The 13,956-nt window shown below is 32.9% G+C and overlaps 1 protein-coding gene across 1 annotated transcript in view; it reads left to right on the top strand.

The window, feature by feature from the left end:
• The first annotated feature begins 12,791 nt into the window (after positions 1–12,791).
• The window catches only part of LOC117209091 (growth hormone secretagogue receptor type 1), a 63,640-nt gene continuing 62,475 nt past the window's right edge, over positions 12,792–13,956 (top strand). Inside the window, exon 1 of the mRNA XM_033450695.1 lies at positions 12,792–12,987. The gene's annotated coding sequence lies outside the window, so the exon portion shown is untranslated. The remainder of the gene's footprint in view (positions 12,988–13,956) is intronic.

Below are 13,956 nucleotides of genomic sequence, written 5' to 3'. Positions count from 1 at the left end.
ACAGAAAGCACTGGTTACAAAGAGTCGAAACCTATTACGCGAAACTATTGCTTCACTGTTCCTTTCGTTCGAAGCCTGTTTCTTTATTACGTTACAGCGAAAAACTTCTACAACCCTCTTGCTTTGTTGTAGCAGCTTTACATAATGTGATGCACAATTTCGCCTGTGTACATAGAAAATATATCAAACTGACCAACGGAATATATATATTACACAGTCGATACGACAATTACAGATACAAAGTGCCTCATTTAACATCTCGTCAACTATATATAATAGAATTAAATGCTTTCTTCATATGTATCTTTCCTCTCCGCCTTTCCATTACTATTATTCGTATGTGATCAAATTAAATACCCTTTTCAGCTATGCTTCTCTTCTACGTCTCTCCACCAATGATTTTCTTTTAGTTATTTATTTCTTATTTTAGAGCTATCTATTTTAACGTTCGTATATACTATCAGGTTCTATATTCTATTAATCACATTATATTCTATGTTACCAAATATTATATTATGTAGCGTAGTGTAACTGACAAGTATAATAATGTAGCATTGGCTACTTTTGGGTGAAAGTTTCGTACAATGAGAACCTCCATAATCAATCGTAACTAAGTTCGTTAGCATAGCGTATGGGACTATGGAGATTGCAAATCCTAGTTGCACAACTTCACCCTTGCATAACCGCGACGCTTGATTAGAATGCATCTTCCATCGCGATTCGACGCCATTTCTAAACGTTCCTTTTCATACATGAACGGATATTCAATACGCTTTGCATCGCATGATACATCACCAGTGAATTACAATACAGAATTAAGGTTGCAATTCGAATTTCAGTAGATAAGGAAGATCTCAAGCAGATTTCTTTCAGCAGCGTTTCAATCTGAAGAATATAAATAAGTGGGAATGCATGAATGTCTATACTGGTAAATTATTTTGGAATATCACTGTGTGTTTCATAAAATTCGAAAATTTAAAGGTCAGATTAGAATTTTATTGAGGTTAGAATGATAAAATATTTAGGTTAGAATTAAAAATTGACAAGAATTAGCCAGAAGCTCGGTATAGATACAATTAGGGAAATAATTAAAACTTAGCGAAAATAATATAACATGCGAATTTAATTACAGACTGCAATAAAACTTGAATTTTTCCATAATCAGTAGTTTAGTTCACATTGTATTTAATTCTCAACAGTATCTTTAAATTATTCATACTGTAAAATGTCAGAGACACGAGCTCTAGATAGATGTTTTAAGTTAAATTCAAATTGCATACGATCACTTATGCATAGGATATGAATAAATAATAATTAATATACGTGCAGTGGTATAGATAATGCACCCCGCGTAATTAAGATAATTAAAAGCTTCTAATATCTTTTATCTATACGGATATTGAAGAACACGTCATTTTCCACATATTAAGAACATGCATTTTTTATCCCTTGACATGTAGGACAGAATGGGCAAATACTGTTCGCTTAAAAACAGGCTTGGATTGTCAGATTTACTAAAAATTTTATTTAAGAAATAATAATTAATCCCATAATAATCCCATGGGATAATTATCCCATCTATAGAGTAATACCGATTTTTTCCTCCACACTTTATAAATGGAAAAAGACAAAATTATTTATACAAGTATTAATAACATGACTATTTGGTTTATTGATAACATACATTTGATAACGTAACTTATTTATTGCACATAAGTAGACAAAAGTACAAGAATGAAGTCTTTATAAATGTAATCTTAAGGAAAAAAGATTCAATTCGGCCCAATTTTCTCTATCTGATTTTCTAATCCACTTACAAGGCGTCTGAAAAGAAAAAGGAGCTCCCAAATAATGAAAAATCTCCCTTAATCGGCTGTACCGATCGAGAAGCCCCGGTTCCTTTCGACCGGTATTACCCGACGAGTACGCTAAGTGCATAACCTTCAGTACATATAATAAAACTATTTCATTAACACGTTGACTGCCACGCGTGTTTTCAAAGAAACCTCCGTCAGGTCACGCGTGCAGTAGTACCAAGCGTTTTCTGCTAGGTGCTCCCATTGATATTTTAGTAATGCGAGTGGCCCAAGTGGTGGTCTCAAAAATGATCCCTTGTTTCTTTTGTTTCCATTCCCTCGCATTTGTTTCACATCTCTCCACTTTCTACAAGATCAGTTTGAACCTTTGCCGAGCAACGAACGGTATAACTTAAAATCTCTGCCCTAATTCGTTACAATGTCGAAAAGAAAAATTGAAAACTTGTTTCTTAGTTTTACATTCTAAATAATTTTTTTAATAAACCATTTTCGTATTACTTTTATAACAATTCAACAGTTTTATTATTATGGAATATCTTTTCAAATACCTACGACGATCCTTCGCAAGTAGTCAAATAAGCGACACCCGAATATGGGTTACGTGGCCCGACCAGAAACTTTGCTGACACCCGAATATGAGTGTCGTGACAGTCAACGTGTTACGATGACAAAATTGCTTTCTTGCGTTTATAGAGTAAAACTATCTCCTAGACATATTGCAAAAACTGGAAGGACAATGACAAGTTAAAGTAATACTCATAACTCCTTATTCACTTCAGAAATTTATAACAAAAAACGTGTAGAATTTTCACTCACGTACTTTTGTCAAACACTTCAGCAGAGAATTGTGACTCGTTGCAGATTACTTAATTGGATTGAAACAGAGCAGCACAAAAAAAGGTCGGTATAAAACAAAGCCATATATTAGATATTTAACTCACCGATATTTCCACACTCTCGTCTAGCATACACCATATATGTAGTACGATATACGTATCTTTCAATTCTCAGCATTAAAACTGCCGACGAGTATTAAATTGAAAACTTTAAAAATAATATTTTAGATTTTTGGTTCAATAAATTTCTATAATTTTATATCGTATTTCTATACATTTCTCTAGTTAAATCGATCAAATTGTTTAAATTCGACAAATGTTAATTTTAATAATAAATAATTCTGATTTGGATTTAATAATATCATAGAAATTTCTTCGGTAAATAAAATACTTCTCCAAATTGCCCAAATTTTCAACTATTATAAAATTCTGAATTTTCAAATTTTCAAATCAGTATCGAAAATAATTTCGATAATCGAAATAAATGTATATTGGAAAATCGTAATGAATAATTTTAGTTTTCATTCAATAATAACACAGAAATCTCCGGAACGAAGAAAAAAGCAAACAACTCGGATATTTTATTCATTAGACGCTTTATAAAAAACAGTTCCTATATGTATAACTGCATATCAAATGCGTTTAAGGTAGATTCATCGAAATCAGACTTGCAAACATGTGCTAAACAAGCGTATAAGATGAAAGAGGAAAATCGACAATATGAGTGTAAAAAGTTGTGTTACCTCCGTTATTTCGCAATAGACACTGATAGTTTCATCAGATCATACGCCCATGTGAATTTTCATATTAATAGGATACGATCCTTTTTTTCGTTTCATCGTGTTTTTTTTTTTTTGTCCTTCCTCTTTCTTTGTGTATGTGTGTGATTTCTTTGCTCGTTTGAAATTCTTTCGTTTTCCTGTTCGAATTACGCCGAAGAATATCAAATGCCATGCTACTCGGAAAAATCAAATATTTGCATATATAGTGTTTGGAAAGGGGCGTGACTATGAAGTATATTGGAAGTCCGGAAAGTGAAGTTAAATTTTTTAGTAGAAAATTTCTAAGAATTTCAGAAGTCAAATAATTGGCTATTTGAGACTAAGAGACCTAAATTACTTTCTTAGCAAATTATGTACTCGAGGTCGGGACAATTAACATTTTTTGTGGGAAATTAGCTGTTTAAGTTTAGGAAATTTCAACTGGTCTTTTTAAGGAACCGGATATTTGACATTAAGAAATCTCAATTTTCTTTTCCTTTTAGAAAATTAGACATTTATAGTCGAAGTAGGTAACCTTGTAATGAGACATATAATATTTTTTTTTATTTAATATTTCACATTCACAATTTGTCCAATTTGGACATTTGGTAGAATTTTTTAGCTGTTTGATTATCACGCGGGTGGCTACCCCCAGTGGGGTACCACTTCGTGTTTGTTAGGTTATATCCTTTAGACATATAATATGTGTGAAAATAAAGCTGAATTTCGATAGAGAGCTAAAACTTTGATAGATTTAAAGATTCGATTAAAACTGTTGTTGAAAAATTTAGTAAAAAATAATTCCTATGACTAAAGTAATTTTACAATAACGCATGGAATCTTTCATATTAGACGGTATAGTTAGAAATTTAACAGAAACTAATCTCTTTTGACTTCACAGCTTTGTTTTAAATAAAATCGTACAATAAATCACCCTATATTACGATGAAACTTATTTTATTAGCCATTAATTATTATCTAATTATTCATTAGCCATGTTATTATCTAAATTAAGTTATCATCCAAATTACTATTTAAAAGCGAGCAGTAAACTTTTGCACTGAAGTTAACCGTCGAAAAGTCAATAATAAGTCGTAGTTCGAATCACTTTAGGATTCCACATTTGACGTAACCGATCGTCGATGTATCGCCACTGGTTAAGGATTAAACATACGTCGAATACCACGGCGAAGGTGGGTGTTTGCTTACGTTTTACCTTGAATCTGATCTTTTCCTATAATATTATGCTTATACATGTAAACTGTACTTCAATGCTTCTTAACTGAAATCCCTCAGAAATAGCAGATTTATTCATTTACGTAAGATCATTGACTAAGGATAGAATAAACGTAATATTAATATATTGTAATAACCTTCCCCATAATTTCATTTTTGCATATATTTTTTATTTGCTTTATGTATCTCTTTTTTCACTAAAATTGTTCAAAGAATTTTCTCATCTTCTTCATTCTCTTCTAATAGCAGTGAAATTCAAGGTGGTAGCAGCTCCGTTTCAAAATATACATTTTCTTTAAGTACACACTACACACTATCTTTTCGTTAGACGTTTTCGTTAAACTTTCGTTTAGGTAGACGACAAGATACCAATAAATGCTGGAAGCGCATGTGTCCAGATGCAGACATTTAACGTTTATAGAGAATCCTATCTACGTTGAAGCAAAGTTGCGTGTAGTCGCAAGTGGCGATCGCGTGCGATCTGACGTTATGCTAATTGCAAGCGTCCATTTGAAAGTTTCTTCCGACAGTTTGTCTCGAGAGTACTGTCGAATTGTGTGTCCATTTGAGAGCCACTTTGAGAACTTTTACTTTCAGGCGGACAGTAGAATACTCGCCGAGAGCTTACTATGAGACAGGACTCTTAGAATCGTGTCCATTCAATGTGTATGAAATTAGCAACGCATCTTTTAAATCACCAATTCTTGTTTGTTGTTCCAAACTGTTCTACGTTTGTTCTACATCGTTCCAAAGGAATAACGATTTATCTACAGAGGTTTCAATAACAACCGCAGGAAATTTTTGACCGGCTAAATTGAACAGATAGAAGCTGTCCTTGAGTGTTATGTAAATAAATAATATAATAATAAATAAATTGCTAGTAATTTGGTGATATCAATAATTTTTATTATACGAAATCAATAAGCATCCGGTGGTTTCTTATTTGTATTAGATTGTAAAATGTAGAATTAAAAATAGAATTTAAGCATATAGAAGCCTGAATTATTGGGTTGCTCATTCTGTTCTCAGCTGTAGAAAATGTTCGTTCGTTTGGAACACTCGTAACTGCAATTGACAAAATATTCAAAGCAACTGGCTTGCGGTTAGAAACGACATTTTCCGATAGTTCCAGCATGTGAGTGGAATCGTATCTTTAGATTCCTGTGATGTATTAATATGTATATATATAATAATCGCTATTTATGCGAGGATATTCAACAAATTCGCTTAAGTCATTCCGAAGACTCGACATATACTTATTTTCTTACACTGTCTTTTTTAGAACTAGATATGCGCTGTAATAGTATGTGAATAATTACATGTGCATAGCATGTACTTGGGCATCTCGACTTTGATAAAATAACTGCGACGTCATTAAATCTGTTAAGAAATTCTGTAATTGTTTCGGTATTGCTCCAACTATAAATATGTAAAGTATTCAATAAATTCTGTGTTTTCTTCTCGTGGATAATTAAGAATTTTTTTCATTTGAATAGCACGTTCTAACGTTAGATAAATTGAGTTCCATCGAACGGGAATATCTTTGATAAGAGCTCAATGCTTCATATTTACTGAACTGCAACATTCTTCAAGCATTGGTTTTCTTTTTGCAGAAATACAATGAAATATACAAGCCTGGATATCTCATGAATTTCGTTTTCAATTTTCCACGGAGCACTTTGAGCAATTATATTTTAAACGCGAACTATACAGGGTATATGTGTTATGATTTTCATTAATTTTTAATGACGATTTTATCTACAATTAGCTACAGCATTATCTGTTACAATGGCTGTAATATTCTTCACGAGATCAAATTCTTCAATAGCATATTCTACGCATATTCTAACAGTGTGTATTAGGAAACAAAGAATAGTATATTTAGTATATATAATATATAAGAATAGTATATATATAATATAATATAATATATTGTATATATACATCATATAATATTATAATATTAATTAATATTAATTTATTATAATATATTATATATACAACATACAATATTATAATATTAATTAATATTAATATGTTATAATATATATATTGCAATCTATTATATATATAATAGATTATAATATAATATAATATATTATACATATACAACATATATTACTATATATTACTATATTGATAAACAATACAGAATTTAATGTTAGAGAACAGTGTGTATAAGAAAACAAAGAATAGTATATATGAACAGCAAATTCGCAGACTCAAGCATTGAAGATTCCCAGCTCTTACAGCTCGAGGCTTGAACCCAAAGAGTTTTATCTTTCACGGCCTTAAATTGCCGCTTGAGTTCTCAAAAACCAAGGCTCAAAGCTCATTTTAACAATCTGAGCACCAACTGCTCTCACAAGCATATAGCCTGAATTCGCGGGTGTTTTCCAAAGGGCGATTGAGGAAGATTCAAAACGACCAATATTATATCTAATATACTGGTAACGGTTTCGTATTATGCAAACATGTAATGTAAAAACATTTTCGTAACATTTTGTTTATAACATTCGTTGCTTTTTTACTGTTTTATTTAACAGTAGCTAAAATTCTTATAGGATACCGCGTGAAGTATGACAGACGCAAATTCGCGTCTCCGGCCCAAGAGTATTAACAACACTAGTTCAAAATATTACTTCCATATCATATTTAATTTAAGAAATAACGTGAGAAGTCGCACCCATGCGACAATGGACTGGACATTTTTCTTTATTTCGACGACAATAGCAATAATAGTCTAGTAACAGTAAGGAGTTCTTCTTTTGGAATACGTACTTACATCTCTAAAACAAACCAGAACAAAAGTTTGAAGACCAGAACGCGAATACAACAGTGACTTTACCTTTGCATTGACGCCGCCTGTTGACGACGTTTTATTAGGTTTCTCGAGAATGGAAATTATTCCAGGCTTGCTTGTTCGGAACAATCATCTACATCCCTAGAACAAGCCAGGACAAAAATTTCAACGCTGCACCTCGACTACTACGCGAGAATAAAATCATCCTTGTTTTCGTGTTTCGGTGATCAAAGCTTTGTTGTGGGTTGTTCTAAAGACGTAAATATGTTTATTAACAGAAGAACTCTTTACATTGTATTATTATTGCCAAAATGAAGAAAACTGAACATTGTCTTATGGATACAGTGTATTCACATTATTTCTTAAACTAAATATGTTATTGAAATAATGCTTTGGAACAATGTTTAGAACAACTAGAATAACCTAGAATAACTGTTATATGTTGGATTTTCATTAAATGGAGAGCTGGTAAGAAAATTACTTTTTTGGCGTTGTTTCTGAAAACTTTCGAGATAAATCATTCTTCGTCTGGAACAATGTAGAACAACTTCCAACAACAACAAAAATATGGTAATTGGCAATGGAGGGCCAACTTCACACAGGCATCCATTTGAGATTCGTGTAGTATGCCACACGTATGCTGCATACGATTCTTTTTTTCATTGTGAAATGCGAGCGAGGTAAGGTGTTATCATAAAAAAGATAGCATAATCAAACGTATAGCATTTAAAAAATGAACGAAGATGTTCACGGGACGCTGATTACAAATTTTTTAAAATGTTCATTTGGTGATAACCTCTTTTTGAAGAGCGGATAAACAAAATGTTTGTGTGGGCAAACGTGGTTCAATTGTGGACAAACAAATGCCGTTTGGTTTGCGTAAAAATTCTCATTTGGGAGTGCTATCCTCACTCAGTTCATTCTCAACGCAGTATCCACTTGCGAGAAATGTTCTCCAGCGCAATTCGCGATACTATTACGATAGTTTGTCAAATGGACACTTATGTAGCATTACGTATAGATCTTAGGAACTTTCTTTTGGGCTGTTCTTGATAATGAAGCAGGTGGCAGTAGAAATCAGTCGACAAGTGCAACTATTGTTACTTGGAGGATCCTCGTTAGCTGGCGCCACTAGCCAATACGCAGACGTTTAATCTCGTAATCTATTTGCAATCGTTTTACAAAACAAGCACAAAACAAGGAAAAGAAAGAAATAAGATCTACGTCTGTCTAAGAATGCAGAAATCTTTTTAACTAAAAATTACGAAACGCCTGAAATAATAGAAACAAGAATCTACTTATGAAAAGAACGTAACATCTATTGTTTTGTTATATCCTGCAAGGTATGGGCTTTTATGCGGTTTGTATATCTCAAAATAAAATACAGAGTGGACCAAATTTTGTGGCACAAATGAGATCAGGAATATAGTACGGTTCAAAATAAGATGAAAATCAAGAATATCGAATTTGTGTTAGCAAAATTCGTTTACGAGAAAATACAATTAAAAATCAATCTCGTGCGCGTGCACCTGACTGATGACTAACGTTGCAGATTTTACTGCAGACGCTAGTACTGTTTTTATACAGGATATGATATCAGGCACTGTTTACTATCGATATTTATCTCTGCTACATATACTGTTCAGGTTTACAAATGAACGCAATAAATGTAATAAGTGACACCAATGAACTAATTTTTTTTTTATCAAAACTATCGACTTTTTAGCATTTTTAACTACAAAAAGATATGAAATGTATTAATCTTGAATGTTTTATATGTTTTTACGATACTTTTACTAAGTTATACAAATTTTTTTAATTCTATTTACCAAAAAATACTGTTTGAACTGCACGTGAACCCTCTAGTTCGTCTAAAGTAAAAAATTTCATTGAGTTTATACTTTATACGCGTATAGTTATCGTTTGATCTGCAATCAACGAAAAATATTTCTTTTTCTAGATATGGTGACAACAGTTCAAATCCAAATGTTCGATTTCACCTAGCATATTTCATGCGAACTTTTCGGTATTAAAGAAAAAACATACAACCTATCATTTTGCCTGTAGGTCAAACGATAAAAGGACTCGTTCTTAATATACAGTTCAGATTTCAAGTTAGTCGCCCCAATACTTTTTTTTAATCGTGCCATCCAGCTGCGAGAAAGTTGTTTCGAGAAAATTGCATTTAAACTGTATTTTTCAGTAAATTGAACTGAAAAAATTTGTGTTGCTTAATAAAAATATAATAAATAAAACGCATCAAAAGTTTCAGATTAACTAATTTCATATCTTTTTGTAATAAAAAAATGCCAAAAAATCAATATTTTTGACAAAGAAGGAGATATTCCCCTTAAAACAGTCTAGCTTTAATCAAATACAGTTTATTATCCATCATTTGAGATTATTTTTATTTATATATTTTTCAAAATATTAACCGTTCTTCCGTATACAAAATTGTACACAATTAAATTATATCGAACTGTCTGCAGTGTTTATGTCTTCAAATGGCAGAATGGTTCTTCGTTTTAGTTGCTCAACGCTTGCTATGTTTTTGTAGTAAACTATTCTTTCTCGTGCTTCCACAGATAGAAAACAAGAGGCGTTATTTCGGGGGGTCAAGATACTGTTCCTCAACGGTCGTTCCAACAGTCGAAATGCTCATTTAAAGATTGACATACATTCTTGGTGTATTGTGGCGAGGTTCTGCCATGTTGAAAGATCATATTATTTCTTCGAATGGTGGAAGTGATGAAGGTAGTTCGTTGCATAAAAACACGATACACCACTTAGGTTATTTGAAAATGGGGACCGAAAATTTCGTTATGGACTATCTCGGCCCATACATTCTTTTTGCGTGTTTCGCGTGTTTTGTAATCTTGTATTCACCTGGCCATGAAATGCATGATAAAAAAAACCTACGTTGTTAGAATACTACTGCTCCAACTAGTGGCAGAAAGTTAAACGTGATGCAAAGTCTGTATGTGTTAGCACCGGTGTAGTGGTACGCATGCACGTTATTATCCTGTGCTACGCGACGATGTTGATTTACTTACATTACGTCGAACAGAAAGAGATTTCGTATTTATAGATCTTTTTATAGGAGAATTCTATCTCTGCATTGTCACAAATTCCGGGGTCATGGCCATGACTTTTCATTTCTGTGATTTATAAAGAACAGGAACAAACATCGAACGGGGAAAGAGAAAGCTCTAGTGATAATTCTCCTATCCGGATGACAGCAATTATTCGGTATTGTTCACGATAATAGCGTGCTGCAGCAGATGCATTTTCATCACAATCTCCCAGTGCGAAAGCCATACCCTTATATTCCTCGTTAGTGTATCGCGTTATATCGCTTGCCCGATAGCAATTAACTGTTAATATTTTGATAATAAACAATGCCTGACATCGACATTATATCCTGAACAAAAACAATGACAGTAACGGTCTGCAGTGAAATCTGCAATGCTAGTCATTAGTTAGATACACGTGTACTAGACTGGTTTTGAATTGCATTTCTCTCGTAAACAAAGACTCAGCAATCTTGTTACTCTGTTTTCATCTTATTCTGAGCCGAAGGTACTATCTGCCTGACCTCATTTATACCACGAATTATACCCTGTATAAAGAATCACAAATAGATACATGTCAGAAAAATACGATTTAGTAAATCATAATATTTAATACTATGGTTTCGCGTGAAAAATTTATCCTAGTAGTAAGGTTATGTTACGCGTCCAAAAATAAAAAAGACCATTAATAAGATAAAAAGATATAAATTAACCTGAGAGTTTTAAGCAGATTTATAAACTAAAAGTTAACAGTCTTTGATTGATCTGTGATTTTAATTGCAATTAACAATGAAAGGGTCAAACAAATAGCAACGAATCAGCATTCCAAATTCCAAGAAACTTTATAATATTCAAAAATTCTTCGAAAGAAAGTGATTCCCTGGGTTATATGGAAATACACCGACCTAATCCACGGGACTAGAATAATTCCATCAACATGCTCGATTTGTCACGTTTGTAAGTAGAAGACGAGGCGAAAAGTTCGAAAGGAAAGGCAAATGGTGGCGATGGTGGCGAGGTTGATGTATTTGCGTCATGCAGGGCATTACTTAGCTTGGCCCGGGACCAACAATAACAGCGAAATTTTTAAAAGCAAGACGTGAATCTTCCTCGGATCTCTAACATCTTCCTCGTTGCGAATCGCGAACGAATCTCCACTGTTTATCCATACATCTGTCCGAACTGTTGTAAATCCTTCATCAGATAGTTATATCATGGCCTGTTGTGTATACATATATCGAAATTCGCGTCGACCCTAGTGAACAGACACTAGGACGCTACCGTGAAAACGACCTGAAATCCACCGCAATCTTCAAACTTGTTATATTCTTCTTTTCGTTTTTTTTAAACGTTTATAGACAGTTTGGATAATTAAATAAAATAAATATTTACTTGATTTGATGATTTATAGTGTACGATATTGATTGTGTTATTATCTTATTGAGAGGGCATTCGGTTTGTCATTTGAAAATTTTTAAATTGTCCTTTTTCCTTTGATATTTATTTCCTATTTGTCTTTTTTTTATTTCACTCATAATATGCAATACAAATGTTTATCGTTATTATTAGCGATATTATCTTGTTGGAAGATAACCTAAAACACCTTTAATCTCCATTCGCATGAAACAATGCACGGAACTAGCAGATTTCAGAAGATAATTGCACGTAGGAAGACCTAAACATTGTTCCATGTGATGAACGGCTCATAGTGCTAAGTAGAACTTGCTGTAGATTTAGTCGATTACGGTCTATATAATCGAATTCTCCTTTACATGTAACAATTTCTAATAACCTCATCTAAATTCCTAATCTGCAACCCATTTCTTTACTCAAAACACTTTACTTTCCTTATTAGGAGTATAATTTGTCATTTATTCTTCTTTTTCTCAAATTATTTTACATTCATATAAAAATAACAATGCAAACAAGAAATCTAAGAAACAGCAAAAAATGCGGCGGTAAACTTTACATCATAAGGAAATGCATTAATAAAAGAAAATAGAGAAAAATTAAGATCAATTAAAATTCACATAAAAACCAGAATATTTCTGCTAATCGAATTTCCTGAAATTGTTAATTTCATTTGGAATTATTCAAACTACAGGATCATGTAAACGAAGCAACAAGATCATTAAAACGTCGACACGTGCAATATGTGAAAACGAGGTTAGCGACCCAGTGCGATAAATCAAAAGATCCATGAAACACGAAAGATCGAAGACATACGTCCAGATTCTCAGAGGTTGTAGCGATTATTCAGTTTCGATGTTCCTAACCTTTTTATTGGACGTGGTCGACCAAGAAAAATAATACCGGTGGTTTTTCCGGAAACTTATGGGAATTTAGATAAATCACAGGACACAGATTTCGACGGAACTCGTAAATTACGCGTCAGATTTTTTAGACGGCTACAAGAATACCAAACGAACCGATAGACGAGAGAATCTTGACAGGAGACAACAGGTTCATGTTAAACGCGATGCTGAAGTTTGTTTCACATTTTCTCTCTCTATCTCTTTCTCTCACTTTCTGCTCGACATCGAATATAATTAGCCCAGTTCGAATTTGAACGAAGCATACAGCCGATCAGCTAGACCATCGAAACATAACCTCAATGGAACAGTATGAATCATTCACTGGTACTTTGTGACAACTGTGATAGGTATTTTTTCGCAAATAGAAAATTTTTGCAGCTGTTTCTTGGTTAAAATTGACTTAACGCGTGTAGGTTTGACAGTGGTAGATGACTACTATTCTTGTATTTTTCTATGGTGGTATATTAGGTAGTCTCTTTTCTGTGAATAGTATGAGAGTTATTCATTGGTTCTTTGCAAGAACTGTGGTAGATACTATCTCGTAAATAGGGATTTTTTGAAAGTGTATTTTTTGGTTATAATTTAGGCTCTTAGATACAACTTTGACGGGGATAGATAACTGTTATTTCTCAATTATTCTGCGCAGATATATCAGGTTATAATAAACGAACTTTTAAAAGCCAAGTACCTGTTTCTTAAAAATGGAATATTAATTTACGTTATTGTTATTATATTATATTACGTTATAATATTAATTTCCTCTTTTTGAAATTGACAAATCACGAAAACTGGATATGATCGAATAAGTAGTTGCCCTAACATTTCTGACAATATCTTTTTCAGTAGATATAATCTAAAGAAATAAAATAACAATTAGAACAGTAATCTGTTCAATGTTCCATTCCATTTTCCCAAATGAAAATCCACTTGTTGCGTAATTAAGACTGCAACGTACGGTTAAGAGTACAATTTCAACCCGTCAGTTGAAGAGATCCAAGCTGTCTATAGACCTACCGCAGTCCAAAGACTTCTATGTCTGTCTTCCATAAACCAGGTCGCGTCACGGACTTCACAGACTGAAACTAATTGAACACGAACAACTCCAGAAATCTGTCGA

The sequence above is a fragment of the Bombus bifarius genome, unplaced genomic scaffold (assembly GCF_011952205.1).
Source record: "Bombus bifarius isolate JDL3187 unplaced genomic scaffold, Bbif_JDL3187 scf7180000008165, whole genome shotgun sequence".
Taxonomy (NCBI): domain Eukaryota; kingdom Metazoa; phylum Arthropoda; class Insecta; order Hymenoptera; family Apidae; genus Bombus; species Bombus bifarius.
The sequence above is the reverse complement of the archived record's forward strand: the minus strand, read 5'-3'. Positions and strand labels throughout refer to the sequence as shown.